We start from the raw sequence: 16,690 nt of genomic DNA on the forward strand, positions 1-16,690 counted from the left end.
AACAAAAATTTACCAAATTTCATGAAAACTATAACCCACAGATCCAAGAAGCTCAATGAACCCGCAAGTAAAGAAACTATATTAAGAACATCATAATCCAATTGTTTGAAACAAGAGATAAAAAGAAGATTTTGAAGGAAGCCAGAGGAAAAAATACACATTACATACAGAAGAATAAAGATAGGGTATGAAGATGATTTCTCATTATTTTTTTAAAAAAATGCATGTTAGAAGATGGCGGAGCAACATCTTTAAACTATTAGAAGAAAATAAACTGTCAACTTAGAAACCTTTAACTCTACAAACATGTCCTTCAAAAATAAAGACAGGACCAGCCTGACCAACTTGGTGAAACCCTGTCTCCACTAAAAAAAACACACACAAAAATTAGCCGGGCATGTTGGTGTGCACCTGTAGTCCCAGCTACACAGCAGGCTGAGGCAGGAGAATCCTGAACCCAGGAGGCAGAGGCTGCAGTGAGCCGCGATTGCACCACTGCACTCCAGCCTGGGTGACAGGCCAAGACTCCGTCTCAATAATACATAAATAAATAAATACATAAATAAAAAAGACAGGCCAGGCACGATGGCTCATGCCTGTAATCCCAGCATCTTGGGAGGCTGAAGCGGGAGGATCAATTGAGCCCAGGAGTTCAAGACCAGCCTGGGCAATATGGCGAGGCTCCATCTCTACAAGAAATAAAGACAATTAGCCAGGCATAGTGCATGCCTCTAGTCTCAGCTGCTCAGGAAGCTGAGGTGGGAGGATTGTTTGAGCTTAGGAGGTCGAGGCTACAGTGAGCTGTGATTGTACCACTGCAGTCAGCCTGGGTAATAGAGTAAGACCCTGTCTAGAAAATAAATAAATAAAATAAAACATTTTCAGGCATACAAAAGTTGAAAGAATTTATCATCAGCAGACACTACACAATAAGAGATGTTAAAGGAAGTATTTCAGGCAGAAGGAATGATACCAGATGAAAATCTGGATTTATACAAAAAAATGAAGAGCACCAGAAATAGTCAGTATGTGGGTAAATACAAAGATTTCTATATTAATTATTTAAATCTCTTTAAAAGGCAGTTGACTGTTTAAAACAAAAAGAATAACAATGTAATGTAGAATTTGCAACAAATGTGGAACTAAAATATATGTTAACAATAGCACAAAAGCTGGGAGGAGAGAAATAGAAGGGTATTGTTACTGGGTTATTATATTATATGCAAAGTAGAATAATACCACTTGATAGTAGTAAAGAAAAATTAATGCATACTATAATAGCACAACAAAAAGTTACAGCTAATAAGTCAATAAGAGAGATTAAAATAAATCATTAAAAATATAACCATATATCTTAAGGAACTAGAAAAAAAAAGAGCAAACTAAGCCCAATGTTAGCAGAAGGTAAGAAATAATAAGAGTACAGTGAACAAAAATAAAAAAGAAAATAATAGAAAATGGAGAGAGTCAATGAAACCAAAACTTGGTTCTTTGAAAAGATCAACAAATTGACAAACCTTTAGCTAGGTTGACAGAAAAAAAGAAGACTCAAAATACTAAAATCAGAAATAAAAGTTAGGACATTACTACCAATTTTACAGAAGTAAAAAGGATTATAAAAGAATACTATGAACAATTGTATGTCAACCAACTGGAGAGCCATGCTGAAATGAACAGACTTCTAGAAACACACAAATTACCCTAACTCGAAAAGAAATAGAAAATCTAAATAGACCTGTAAGTCATATGGATATCAAACCAGTCATAAAAAACCTCCTGCTATGGACTAACTTATGTCCCACCAAATTCATAAGTTGAAGCTCTAACCTCAGTGTGATGATATTTGGACATGGGGACCTTTGGGAGGTTCAGATGAGGTCATGAGGATGGGGCCCTCATGATGGGATTAGTGTCCCTATTGGAAGAGATTTGAGAGCTTTCTCTAGTTTTTTTCTCCACCAGGTAAGAATACAGTGAGAAGGCAGCTATCTGCAATCCAGGAAGAAAGTCCTCACCAGAACCCAACAGTGCTGGTACCCTGATCTTGGACTTCCCAACCTCCAGAACTGTGAAAAATAAATGTCTGTTGTTTCTGTCACCCTGTCTGTAGTATTTTGTTATGGCAGCCCAAGCAGACTAATATACTTTCCAACAAAGAAAAGCCCCAGGACCAGATAACTTCACTAATAAATTCTACCAAATATTTAAGGAGGAATTAGTATAAATTTTTCTCTAACTCTTCCCCAAAATTGAAGAGGCAAGAATACTTCCTAACTCATTCAATGAGGCCAGCATTACCCTGATACCAAAGCCAGATAGGGAAACCACAAGAAAATTACAGACCAATATCCCTTATACAGACGCAAAAATTCTCAACAAAATACTAGCAAACCGAATTCAGCAGCATATTAAAAGGATTATACACCATGACCAAGTGGGATTTATTCTCAGAATGCCAGGATGGTTCAACATACAAAGATCAATCAATGTAAAACACCTCATTAATAGAATTAATTTTAAAAAGCACGATCATCTCAATTGATGCAGAAAAAGCATTTGACAAAATCTCACATCCTTTCATGATAAAAAACACTCAATAAACCAAAAATAGAAGGAAACTTTCTCAGCATGATCAAGACCATACATGAAAGATCCATACTCACTGGTGAAAGACTGGAAGCTTTCCCCTAAGGTCAGGAATGAGACAGATTCTTCCACTTTCATCACTTCTATTCAGAATAGTCCTGTAAGTTCTAACCTGAGCAATTACGCAAAAAAAAAAAAAAAAAAAAAAAAAAAAAAACCCATCCAAATTGGAAAGGAAGGAGTAAAATTATTTCTATTAGCAGATGATATGGCATTATATGTAGAAAATCTTAAAGAATACATACACGGAAATAGTTAGAATGAATAAACAAATTCAGGGGAGAACTGGGGCCTGCTCCCAGAGAGATACAGCTATGTTGATCAAAATTGAATCTTCGGATGTGATCCACCTTATCATGCAGTACTTGAAGGAGAACGGTTTACATCGGGCATTAGCCACCTTGCAGGAGGAGACTATTCTGTCTCTGAATACTGTGGACAGCATTGAGAGTTTTGTGGCTGACATTAACAGTGGCCATTGGGATACTGTGTTGCAGGCTATACAGTCTCTGAAATTGCCAGACAAAACCCTCATTGACCTCTATGAACAGATTGTTCTGGAATTGATAGAGCTCCGTGAATTGGGTGCTGCCAGGTCACTATTGAGACAGACTGATCCCATGATCATGTTAAAACAAACACAGCCAGAGCAATATATTCATCTGGAGAACCTTTTGGCCAGGTCTTACTTTGATCCTCGTGAGGCATACCCAGATGGAAGTAGCAAAGAAAAGAGAAGAGCAGCAATTGCCCAGGCCTTAGCTGGTGAAGTCAGTGTGGTGCCTCCATCTCATCTCATGGCACTGCTGGGACAGGCACTGAAGTGGCAGCAGCATCAGGGATTGCTTCCTCCTGGTATGACCATAGATTTGTTTTGAGGCAAAGCAGCTGTCAAAGATGTGGAAGAAGAAAAGTTTCCTACACAACTGAGCAGGCATATTAAGTTTGGTCAGAAATCACAAGTGGAGTGTGCTCGATTTTCTCCAGATGGTCACTATTTGGTCACTGGGTCTGTTGATGGACTCACTGAAGTATGGAACTTTACTACTGGAAAAATCAGAAAGGATCTTAAGTACCAGGCCCAGGATAACTTTATGATGATGGATGATGCTGTCCTCTGCATGTGTTTCAGCAGAGATACAGAAATGTTAGCAACTGGGGCCCAAGATGGAAAAATCAAGGTATGGAAGATTCAGAGTAGACAATATTTAAGGAGATATGAGAGGGCACACAGTAAGGGTGTCACGTGTCTAAGCTTTTCTAAGGATAGCAGTCAGATCCTTAGTGCTTCTTTTGACCACACAATTAGAATTCATGGTTTAAAATCTGGGAAAACCCTGAAGGAATTTTGTAGCCATTCCTCCTTTGTTAACAAAGCAACATTTACACAAGATGGACATTATATTATTAGTGCATCCTCTGATGGCACTGTAAAGATCTGGAATATGAAGACCACAGAATGTTCAAATACCTTTAAATCCCTGGGCAGCACTGCAGGGACAGATATTACCGTCAACAGTGTGATTCTACTTCCTAAAAATCCTGAGCACTTTGTGGTGTGCAATAGATCAAACACAGTGGTCATCATGAACATGCAGGGGCAGATTGTCAGAAACTTCAGTTCTGGTAAAAGAGAAGGTGGGGACTTTTCTGTGCCCTCTCTCCCCGTGGTGAATGGATCTACTGTGTAGGGGAGGACTTTGTGCTCTACTGTTTCAGTACAGCCACTGGCAAACTGGAGAGAACTTTGACAGTGCACGAGAAGGATGTGATTGGTATTGCACATCACCCTCATCAGAACCTGATTGCTACCTACAGTGAAGATGGACTCCTAAAGCTCTGGAAACCATAATTCAACTTTTCTTTTTAAATCAGCTTGAAAGCCCATACTTAAATGAAGGCATATTCATGTAATGTGCTTTTTTTTTTTGCCAGCTTTTCTAAGCAAATAGATTGTCTGAATTAGTCACAAGGATAATTTTGTGAAAATTCATGTTTAAGTAGCAAGTACCCTTCCTTTTCTTATATATTTTTAAGGTATTAGTTTATCTTCTTCTAACTGGTGCAGTCACTTAATGTTTTCATTAATCTTCTACCTGGAGAGTGAAATACTGATATTTCTAGAAAAAAATTTTACTCCTTTGATTATTTGAAATGCTGATTAAAACGTCCCTCCCATAGTAAAACTTATAAATAAGGAACTATATCATATTCAGTAGCTGTGTTCTGTTCCATCTTTTTTTTTTTTTTTTTTTTTTTTTGAGATGGAGTTTTGCTTATTGCCCAGGCTGGAGTGTAGTGGCACAATCCTCGTTCACTGCAACCTCTGCCTCCCGGGTTCAAGCGATTCTCCTGCCTCAGCCTCCCGAGTAGCTGGGACTATAGGTGTGCAACACCACACCTGGCTAATTTTTTTGTATTTTTAGTAGAGATGGGGTTTCACCATGTTGGCCAGGCTGGTCTCAAACTCCTGACCTCAAATGACCCACCCGCCTTGGCCTCCCAAAGTGCTGGGATCACAGGCGTAAGCCACCGTGCCCGGCCCATCTTTTTTTTTTTTCTTTTTTTTTTTAAGATGTTGATAAACTTTATACCTTTCTGGGAAAAAAAATTCAGCAAAGTTGCAGGACATAAACACACAAAAATCAGTTGTATTTATACACACTAGTAGTGAAGAATTTCAAAATAAAATTAAGAAAACTATTCTATTTTTCAGAGAATCAAAAAGAATAAAATACTTAGGAGTGAATTTAATCTAGGAGGTAAAAGACTTATACACTAAAAACTACAAAACATTGCTGAGGGAAATTAAGGATGACCTAGACAAATGGAACGACATCCCATGTCTATGGGTTAGAAGACAATATTGTTAAGGTGCCAATACTACCCAAAGCAATCTACAGAATCAATGCAGTCCCTATCAAAATCTCAAGGGAGTTTGTTTGTTTCAGGGTTTTTGGTGGAAATAGAAAAACTTATCATAAAATTATTTGGAATTTCAAGGGATCCCAAATAGCCAAAACAATCTCAAAAAAGAACAAAGATGACTCAAACGTCTCAATTTCAAAACTTACTACAAAGCAACAGTAGTACTGGCATATAGACATATAGACCAATAGAATAGAATAGAGACCCAAGAAATAAACCCTCATATATATGTTCAATTGATGTTTGACAAGCATATCAAGACCATTCAATGAGGAAAGGCAATCTTTTAAACAAATAGGACTGGGAAAAATAGATATTCACATGCAAAAGAAAGAAGTTGGACTAAATCTCACAACTTTTCATGATAAAACCCTTACCTTACACCATATATAAAAATTAGATAAAATGAATCAAAAAACTAAGTTTAAGAGGCAAAACTATAAAACTTGTAGGAGAAAACAGACAGGAATATCTTCATGACTTTGGATTTGGCAATGGTTTCTTAGATATGATAATAAAAGCACAGGCAATGAAAGAAAACATAGATAAATTGGGCTTAATCAAAATTAAACACCTCAGTGCATCAAATGACACTCACAAGTGAAAAGCCAACACACAGAATGGGAGGCAACATTTGAAAATCATATATCTGATGGAATTATATCCAGAATAAATAAAGAACAACTCATCAACAACGAAACAATCCAATTCAAAGATGGGCAAAGTTTCTCCAGAGAAGATATACAAATGGCCAGTGAGCGCATGAAAAGATATTCAACATCATTTGTCATAAGGGAAATGCAAATCGAAACCACAATGAGATACCACTTCACACTCAAAACAAGGGAAAACAAGTGTCCTTGGCAAGGATGTGGAAAAATTTGCACCCTTGTGTGTGGATAGTGGGACTGTACGATGGTGCAGCCACTGTGGAAAGCAGTTTGGTAGTGTCTCAAAAAGTTAAACATAACTGGGCACGGTGGCTCCCACTCGTAATCCCAGCACATTGGGAAGCTGAGGTGAGAAGGTCACTTGAGCCTAGGAATTCGAGACCAGCCTGAGCAACATAGTGAGACCCCATCTCTAAAAAAAATTTAAAAATTAGCCAAACATGGTGGCACACACCTGTAGTCCCAGCTACTTGGGAGACTGATGTGGGAGGATTGCTTGAGCCCAGGTCAAGGCTGCAGTAGGCTACGTAATGTCACTGCACTCCAGCCTGGGTGACAAAGTGAGACCCTGTCTCAAAAAAAAAAAAAAAAAAGTTAAACATAGAACTACCATACAATCCACCATATAATCCAGCAATTCTCCTCCTAGGTATGCATCCAAGAAAACTGAAAACAGAGACAACCATGTACTTGCACAGTAACCAACATGTGGAAACAACTCAAGTGCCCATCAACAGATGAATGGATAAACAAAATGTGGAATAATTAATATACACATGGTGAAATACTATTCAGTTATACAAAGTAATGAAATTCTGATATATGCTACAACATGAATAAAACTTGAAAATATTATGCTAAGTGAAATAAACCAGATACAAAAGGACAAATATTACATGATTCCATCTCTATATGAGATGTTTAGAATTGGCAAATTCATAGCAACAGAAAGTAGATTAGAGGTACCGGGGGCTACAAGAAAGGGGAAATGGGGAATTATTGCTTAATGGGTACAGACTTTCTGTTTGGGAAAATGAGAAAAGTTCTGGAAAAAGATAGCATAATGATTACACAATATTGTGAATATGCTTAATGCCACTGAATTGCACATTTAAAAATGGTTAAAATTATAAATCTGTTTTATATATAGATACACATATATGTTATATATATAAATATGTTTTATTTATATATGTTATATATATAAAACATATATATGTTATATATATAAAACATATATTTATATATATAACATATATTTTACCACAGTAAAATACACTCAATCCAAAAGAAGGAAGAAAAAATGGAAGAAAGAACAGATGGACAAAGAGAAATATAATAGCAAAATGGTAGACTGAAACCCAAACCAAAACAATAATCACATTGATTGTAAATATACTAAACAACTCAATTAGAAGGCAGAGATTGTCAGACTAGGGGCGTGGAGAAAGCAAGACATGACTATGTGCTGCCTACTAAAAACCCACTGTATTAGTCCATTTTCACACTGCTATAAAGAACTACCTGAGACTAGGTAATTTATAAAGAAAAGTTTAATTGAGTCGCAGTTTCTCAGGCTTAACAAAAAGCATGACTAGGAGGCCTTAGGAAACTTACAGTCATAGCAGAAGGCAAAGGGGAAGCAAGCATGTCTTACCATGGTGGAGCAGGAGAGAGAGAGACAGCGAGGGAGGAACTGCCACACACTTTTAAACCATCAGATCTCATGAGAACTCACTCACTATCATGAGAACAGCAAGGGGGAAATCAGCTCCCAAGATTCAGTCACCTCTCACCAGGCCCCTCGCCTAACATGTGGGGATTACAATTCAAGATGAGATTTGGGTTTGGGTGGGAACACAGAGCCAAACCATATCGTCCACTTTATCAATAGTTCCCTTGCATCAGAAGAGAAAAAAGAAATAAATAAACCTACTTTAAATGTAAAGACACAAATCAGTTACAAGTAAGAGTGGAAAAAGATATACTACGCTAACTCTAATTTTAAGAAAGTTGGAGTGGGGCTGGGTGTGGTGGCTCACGCCTGTAATCCCAGCACTTTGGGAGGCTGAGGTAGGCAGATCACTTGAGGTCAGGAGTTTGAGACCAGCCTGGGCAACATGGTGAAACCCCATCTCTACTAAAAAATACAAATATTAGCCAGGTGTGGTGGTGCATGCCTGTAATCCCAGTTAGTTGGGAGGCTGAGGCAGAAGAATCGCTTGAACCTAGAAGGCAGCGGTTGCAGGGAGCCAAGATCACACCACTGCATTCCAGCCTGGGCAACAGAGGGAGACTCCGTCTCAAAAAAATTAATGGCCAGGAGTGGTTGCTTATATCTGTAATCCCAGCACTTTGGGAGGCAAGGCAGGCGGATCACCTGAGGTCAGGAGTTTGAGACCAGCCTGGCCAACATGGTGAAACCCCGTCTCTACTAAAAATACAAAAATTAGCCAAGTATGGTGACACAGGCCTGTAATCCCAGCTACTCGGGAGGCCTAGGCAGGAGAATTGCTTGAACCCGGGAGGCAGAGGTTGCAGTGGGCCGGTATCACGCCACTGTACTCCTGCCTGGGCGACAGAGCGAGACTCCATCCCAAAAATAAATAAATAAATAAACAAATAAATAAATAAAGTTGAAGTGGCTTTATTAATATCAGAGAGTACATTTCAGAGCAAAGAATATTATCAGGGTTAAGGAGAGTCATTTCATAATGATATAGGAGTCAATTCATGAAGAAGATGTAATAATCCTAACCATGTAGGCACCTATTAACATAGCTCAAAAATACATGCAACAAAAATGGATAGAACTGAAAGAAGAATAGACAAATCCATAATTATAGTTAAATAGCTCATTCTCTCTCTCTCTCTCTCTCTCTCTCTGTGTTTCTCTCTCTGTCTCTGTCTCTCTCTCTCTCTCTCTCACCCTCTAATTCATCAAACAAATAGAGAGAAAATCAGTAAGGCCATAAAGGCTTGAACACCACTACTAACCAAACTGTCCTGACATTTATTAGAGCACTCCACCCAACAGTAGAAGAATGCATGGAATATTTACCAAGATAGACCAGATTCACTGCCATAAAACAAGTCTCAATAAATTTAAAAGGATTCAAGTCATACAAAGTATGTTCTCTAACCACAATATAATTAACTTAGCAATTAATAACAGAAAAATACCTGGAAAAGTCCCCAAATATTTAAAAACTAAGTAATTCACTTCTAAATAATCCATGGGGTCTTTTTTATCTTTCTTTCTTTTTTCTTTTCTTAAAATAGAGACAGAGTCTTGTTATGTTGGCCAGGTTGTTCTTGAACTCCTAGCCTCAAGCAATCCTCCTGCCTTGGCCTCCCAAAGTGCTAGGATTACAGATGTAAGCCACTGCACCTGGCCCATGAGTTTAAACTGAATGAAAATGAACACAGAACATAGCAAAATTTGTGGGATGTAGGTAAGACAGTACTTACAGAGATATTTTTAATGTGAAAGTGTCTATACTAGAAAAAAACTCAAATCAATAACCTCAGCTTTAACCTTAAGAAACTAGGGGAAAAAAAGCAAAATGAAATCCAAAGTAAGCAGAAAAAGGGAAAAAATAAATACCAGTGCAGAAATTAATGAAACAGAAAAAATTAGGAAAAAAAATCAATGAAACCAAAAGGTACTTGAGAAGATCAATACAATTTATAAACCTGTAGTCAGACTAGGGAAAAAATTACAAATATCAGGAATAAAGGAAGAGATCAGATTTTATACATATTGACAACATAGTAAAGGAATATTATAAACAGCTGTATACTGAGATATTCAACAACTTAGATGAAATGGACAAATTCTTTGCAAGACTGAATCTATCAAAGCTCTCTCAAGACAAAATAGATAACACAAACAGACTTATTTCTTATATCTATTATATTCTTATATCTATTATATTCTTATATCTATTAAGAAGATTGAAATTTTAGTTAAAACTTTCCTATGCAAAGGAAACTCCAGATCCAAATGGTTTCACTGGGGTATTCTACGAAACATATAAAGAAGGAATAATGCCAATTCCACACAAAGTCTTCTAGAACATGGAAGAGGAGATAATTCTTTCCAACTCATTCTATGAGGCCAGCATTATTCTGAAACTAGACAAAAACATTATAAGAAAAGAAAAGCGGCTGGGCATGGTGGCTCACGCCTGTAATCCCAACACTTTGGGAGGCCGAGGTTGGTGGATCACCTGAGGTCAGGAGTTCGAGACCAGACTAGCCAACATGGTGAAACCCCATCTCTACTAAAAATACCAAAATTAGCCAGGTATGGTTGCACGCACCTGTAATCCCAGCTACTTGGAAGGCTGGGGCAGGAGAATTGCTTGAACCCAGGAGGCGGAGGTCGCAGTGAAATGAGATCACACCCCTGCACTCCAGCCTGGGCAACAAAAGCAAGACTCCGTCTCAAAAAAAAAAAAAAAAAAAAAAAGAAAAGAAAAGCTACAGACCAGTATCTATCATGAGTATCATGAGCACATATGCAAAATCTTTAACAAATTTTTAGCAAATCAAATCTGACAATGTATAATAAGATTAATACATCATGACCAGGTAGAATTTATCCCAGAAATTCAAGCCTGGTTCAACACTGAAAATTCACCATATCAACAGGCTAAAGAAGAAAAACCATATAATCATGTCAACTAACGCAGAACAAAGGATTTGATAAAATACATCTATTCTTTTTTTAGAAAAAACAAATGTTATTGTGTATATTTGAGGTTTATAACGATGTTATGGGATACATATTGAGAGTAAAATGATTACTATAGTGAAGGAAGTTACCATATTAATCATCTCACGTACTTTCTTTGTATGACAAGAGTAGCTAAAATCTACTTATTTAACAAAATTTCCTAATATAATACAATTTCAACTCTAGTCCTCATGTTGTACATTAAAACACAACTATTCTTTGAAAGCTCCCAGCACACTAAGAACAGGAGAGAACTTCCACAACCTGATAGAAAGAATCTAAGAAAAACCTACAGATAATATCATATTTAATTGTGAAAAAACAATTGCTTTCCCCCTAAGATGAGAAACAAGGCAGGGATGTCTTATCTTAGTAGTTCTATTAACATTGCATTAGATGTTCTAGCTAGTGCAATAAGACAAGAAAAAGAAATAAAGGGAGTGCAGATTAGAAAGAAAGGAATAAAACTGTTATTATTCTCAGATAACATAACCATCTACTCAGAAAATTTGATGGAATTTACAAAATACCCACTAGAACTAATAAATAGGTTTACAAGATTGCAAGATACAGATCAATATACAAAAATAACTGTGTTTCTATGTACCAGCAGTAAGTAATCAGAAATTGAAATGTGAAAGATGCCATTCAGCAATAAATAAAAGCAACAACACAGATGAATCTGAAAATAATTATGCTGAGTACAAGTCATTAAAAAAGATACATACTATATGATTTCATTTATATAAAATTCTAGAAGATGGAAGCTAATCTATAGAAACAAAAAGTATATCCGTGATTGTCTGGGGACCAGAATAGGGAAGGGTGTCCAGTGGGAAGGGTTGGGAAGAAATAATCAGAAAGAAGCAACAGTAAACTCTTCAGCATAATGTTCACTATCTTGATTGTGCTGACAGTTTCATGTGTGTGTGTGTCAAAACTCATCAAATTATACGTTTTAAATATGTGTAATTTATTGCATGTCAATAAATTTCCTTTAACTTTTAAAAGGATATTTTTCAGTTTTGTTTGTTCATTTTGTTTTTGAGACAGGGTCTCACTGTGTCACTCAGGTGGGAGTGCAGTGCCATGATCATAGCCCACTGCAGCCTTGATCTCCTGAGCTTAAGCGATCCTCCCGGCCTCAGCCTCCAGAGTAGCTGGAACTACAGGTATGCACCATCACACTCAGCTAATCTTTTTGATTTTTAGTGGAGATGAGGTCTTGCTATGTAGCCCAGGCTGGTCTCAAACTCCGGAACTCAAGCAATCCTCCTGTCTTGACCTCACAATATTTTTCAGTTTTAAAAGCAGGATTTGGGCGGTTTTTTATTATCTTCCCCTTGGCATCTCACCTTTTTTGTTTCTCACATTTGATCCTGGGAACTTTGTCTTATTTGGAAGAAACACACACACACACACACACACACAACACATCCAACTTCCCAAAATATTAGCCTTCAGTCTAAAATTGGTTCTCTTTCACACATTTTTTTCTTTACAATTTATCTTGGCACCTTCTCTGTTATTCAATTTGTCTCAGCTACTTGGAGTGTGATGGGAGAGCCTGGTTTCTAAGGTAACCACAGACAGGAAGGTAGCAAGCTGGGGAAGCTGAAGGGCACACCTGGAAGGTGACCCTGCAAACAATGCAGACCTCTCACTGTGAGTAAAGGTGAGAAGCTCCTTCTCCAATAAATTCCCTGAGATCCTCAAGAGAGATGAGGGCCAAGTCTCTGGGGGAAAAAACTCAAGGGACATTGAGAGGGAAGGCAAAGAACTAAGAGAAAAATTGCTGGTCCACTGCCCCATGGGAAAAAGAAGTCTCTGGGGGGTTGAGGAGTTAAACCAATGGACTCTGCTTCTAGCTCCACCCTCCCCAGTTTCTCCTCAAAAAGCTCTGCACCTCTCCCATCTTTCTGAGAAGGTTCTGCCAAATTCATTTTTCTTTGGTTTTATCACTTTCCCCCCAGGGCCTGGCATGGTGCCTGTGACAAGGAGACAGCACAGGTAATAAAAGGAAAGCCAACCACAGACCCTGGAGCCAGACTGCCTGGGTTCCAGCTCTGTGACTCTGGACAAGTTATTCTCCCTCTCTGGGCCTCTGTTTCCCCATCTGAAAATAAGGTTGATATTATAATAGTACCTACTTCAAAAGGTTGCTGAGAAAATCAAGTAGTTAATTCTTGTAGTTTGCTTGGAACAGTATTTACATAGCAAGCACTATATATGTTTTGGGTATGATTATTACCTGATATTAAAATTTTATTGGGAATTCAACAGGTTAAATGAACATAATATTCTGAGTGACAATGAAATGACATCTGTAACAGAGATTTTAGGACTGGTTGTTCTGGCTACCCAGAAGTATTCTAGAGAAATCAAAATCAGCTAATGAAAAAACCACAGAATTTTCTCACCCTTAGGAGTAAGCAGTATCTTAATTAAGCCTCTCACATCATCTTCCCAACTAATAAAGGTTTAAGAGGAGTGAAAGATCGTCAATGAAACAATGGCACTATGTCTCCAGTGGTGATTTTAATTTGCCAGGTCTGTCCCTTAACAGCACCCTAGAAGGAGAATGACAGCAACCTGGAGTTCATCTCTTTAAAAGAAACACCAGTCTGGGATGGAGATGTCTGCTCATGGATGAGAAGTTGCTTCTCTAGAATTCACATCGTGAACCATTCAAGGTTTTTCATCATTGCTCTCCGTCAGCTATTCAATCAAGCATTGAGTTTCTAGAATCTCTCCCAGAAATAAAAGCTGACCATACCCACCTACCCACCTTTTTCTTTGCTTCTCACTACTTAAAGATAATCGGGTATGAATTCTAGCCTCAATCTATCAATTAATGGGATTTCATGCAAATCACCTAAAACTTCTCTGTGCCATAGTTTCCTTAACCTTAATGTAAAGACATAACAACTAGTGCCCTATCTATTCCCCAGGATGTTGGGCAGAGAAAAGGATTCATCTATTGATAGAGTTCTGTGGGAAAAAAGTTCAAAGGACTATGTTCATTTAAGGCAGAGGTGTCTAATCTTTTGGCTTCCCTGGGCCACACTGGAAGAAGAAGAATTGTCTTGGGCCACAAGTAAAATACACTAACACTAATGATAGCTAATGAGCTTTTAAAAAATCTCATAATGTTTTAAGAAAGTTTATGAATTTGTGTTGGGCTGCATTCCAAGTTGTCCTCGGCCACATATGGCCTGCGGGCCCCAGGTTGGACAAGGTTGTTTTAAGGTATCGCTCCCTAAGATTTATCCTGATTTTCCTGCCCAGCACTCTATAGCTTACAGAGCCCAGGCTTGTTCATATTAAATCCTTACAAACTGCAGATGGCAGTTCACAAAGTTATCTAGTTCTCCGGACTCCTAGTCTAGTGCTCTTTCCATTGATCACCAGCTGCCTCCAGATTCCTACAACCCAGTCTGTCTAGGACACAATCTAATCTATTTTGTTTTTTAACCTGAGACTTGCAGTTTACTTAAATGGCCAACTAACTTCAGGGAACTCTATCTTACTAAAGCCACCCTCGTAATCTTCAAAGTGGAGTGTTCAAGGAGATGCATGAGGAAAATATTTAAGAATGCACTCATGGCCGAGGCGGGTGGATCATGAGGTCAGGAGATCAAGACCATCATGGCTAACACAGTGAAACCCCATCTCTACTGAAAATACAAAAAATTAGCCGAGCGTGGTGGCGGGCGCCTGTAGTCCCAGCTACTCGGGAGGCTGAGGCAAGAGAATGGTGTGAACTTGGGAGGCGGAGCTTGCAGTGAGCCAAGATTGTGCCACTGCACTCCAGTCTCGGCGACAGAGCGAGACTCCGTCTCAAAAAAAAAAAAAAAAAAAGAATGCACTCATAATAGTATTTAATTATAGCAAAAATAATTAGGTTTTACTAATTATTAATAATTAGGTTTTACTAATGACATGGCATTCTCACTCAGTCACTATGTCAGAAGTCATCTGTCACACACAGCATACGAGGAGGTTCCAAGAACCAGAGGTAACATCACCACTGACGTTCATTTTCTTCATGATGTACGCCACCCACCAGACAAAAACAAGCCTGTTAACTGCTACAAACTTTACAATTCTTTGTAATGACAGAGAATGACCATGAAAATCTTTGCTGTGCAGATTAACAATCTCCTGGGGAAAGCCTAAAATGAAATACTGAACATGGAGGAGATGCACAGTTTTATTTCAGTGTTCTATGATGAGAAATGGCTGTCAAGAGTATGCTACCTAGCACTTACTTGCAAAAACAAAAACAAACAACAAAAACACCGCTTAATCTGTCCCTTCAAGCTGTCCCTTCAAGGTTAAGATGACAGTCTATCTATGAGTGAGGAAGTCACTGCTTTTCTAAAGAAACACATACTTCAGGAAAAAGTATTTTGAAGACGGATGACTGGAAATGGTTCCAATATTGTGATTTTTTTAATTACCAAAAACAATGGTTTCACCTATCAAAACCTTTGCACACTGAAAAATTAGGAAACAGAATTTGAAAACCTATTTTTTAAAGTTAAATGAAATTTCTTAATGGCTGGAACCCATTTGTTAAGAATATAAAAATGTAACACCTTCCAATCATTCAAGAAGGATTGACTTAAGATATAAATTTACTAGTTGAATTTCAATTAGAAGTCTTTGCATTGTTGATGAATGGGATTGGAAAATAAGTATCATGATTTAATAAATGCAATCAAGGGCATACTTCTTCTGTTTGAATCTACCTATCTTTGGCAAGCATCTTTTCCAGTTATGACAGCAATTAACTTTCACCAAAAAGCATGATTTAAAAAATGTTCATTTTTAAATTTCAACCTTTTAATATTTCTACACTAGGCAATGTTGTATAAGATATGTAATAAAATATATGTAAATACTTGCTTTAAAAATATTACATATATTAAGAAAACATTATCATTATTATTATTATTTTGAGATGGAGTTTCGCTCTTGTCACCCAGGCTGGCGTGCAGTGGCGCAATCTTGGCTCATTGCAACCTCTGCCTCCCGGGTTCAAGCGATTCTCCTGCCTCAACCTCCGGAGTAGCTAGGATTACAGGCGCTCCCCACCATACCCAGCTAATTTTTTGTACTTTTAGTAGAGACGGGGTTTCACCATGTTGGCCAGGCTGGTCTCGAACTTCTGACTTGAGGTGATCCACTCGCCTCGGTCTCCCAAAGTGCTGGGATTACAGGCGTGAGCCACCGCGCCTGGCCAAGAAAACATTATTTTAAAATGTGTGGCAACCAGTGGTCTGTCACCACAGAGCAGTGTCCACATTTGAGAGCATCATTTTTGCGGGTAGTATGGGAAAGAAAGACACAATTAAGTCAGCAACAATCTAGACTGTGCTTCAAATGCTGGGCAGATCACCTGTTTTGGGGAGTTCTGGCCTAGGGGTTGGTGGAGACAGGGTGAAGGAAGCAGGTTCTTTTATTTGCCAACCTATACCTGATATACATTAAAGGGAAAGTTCCTGGTTCATAGTAGGTCTTCAATTGATGCTTATTCGTTTCTTTTTCCTCTTGCAATTTGCATATCTACCACTTCTAACACTGGTGAGGTCACTCCAGAGCTCACGAATGTGTATAGATAATTTACATATACATATCCACCCCCTCCCAGAACAATCCAGGTAGTGTGGAAGGAGAGAACTTATGCAAACACCCCACC

The 16,690-nt window shown here is 38.1% G+C and overlaps 1 pseudogene; it reads left to right on the forward strand.

Annotated features, from left to right (window-relative positions):
• The first annotated feature begins 2,960 nt into the window (after positions 1 to 2,960).
• Positions 2,961 to 4,570, forward strand: LOC101128981 (WD40 repeat-containing protein SMU1-like; annotated as a pseudogene).
• The last annotated feature ends 12,120 nt before the right edge of the window (positions 4,571 to 16,690 follow it).

Source organism: Gorilla gorilla, chromosome 1, assembly GCF_029281585.2.
Source record: "Gorilla gorilla gorilla isolate KB3781 chromosome 1, NHGRI_mGorGor1-v2.1_pri, whole genome shotgun sequence".
Lineage (NCBI taxonomy): Eukaryota > Metazoa > Chordata > Mammalia > Primates > Hominidae > Gorilla > Gorilla gorilla.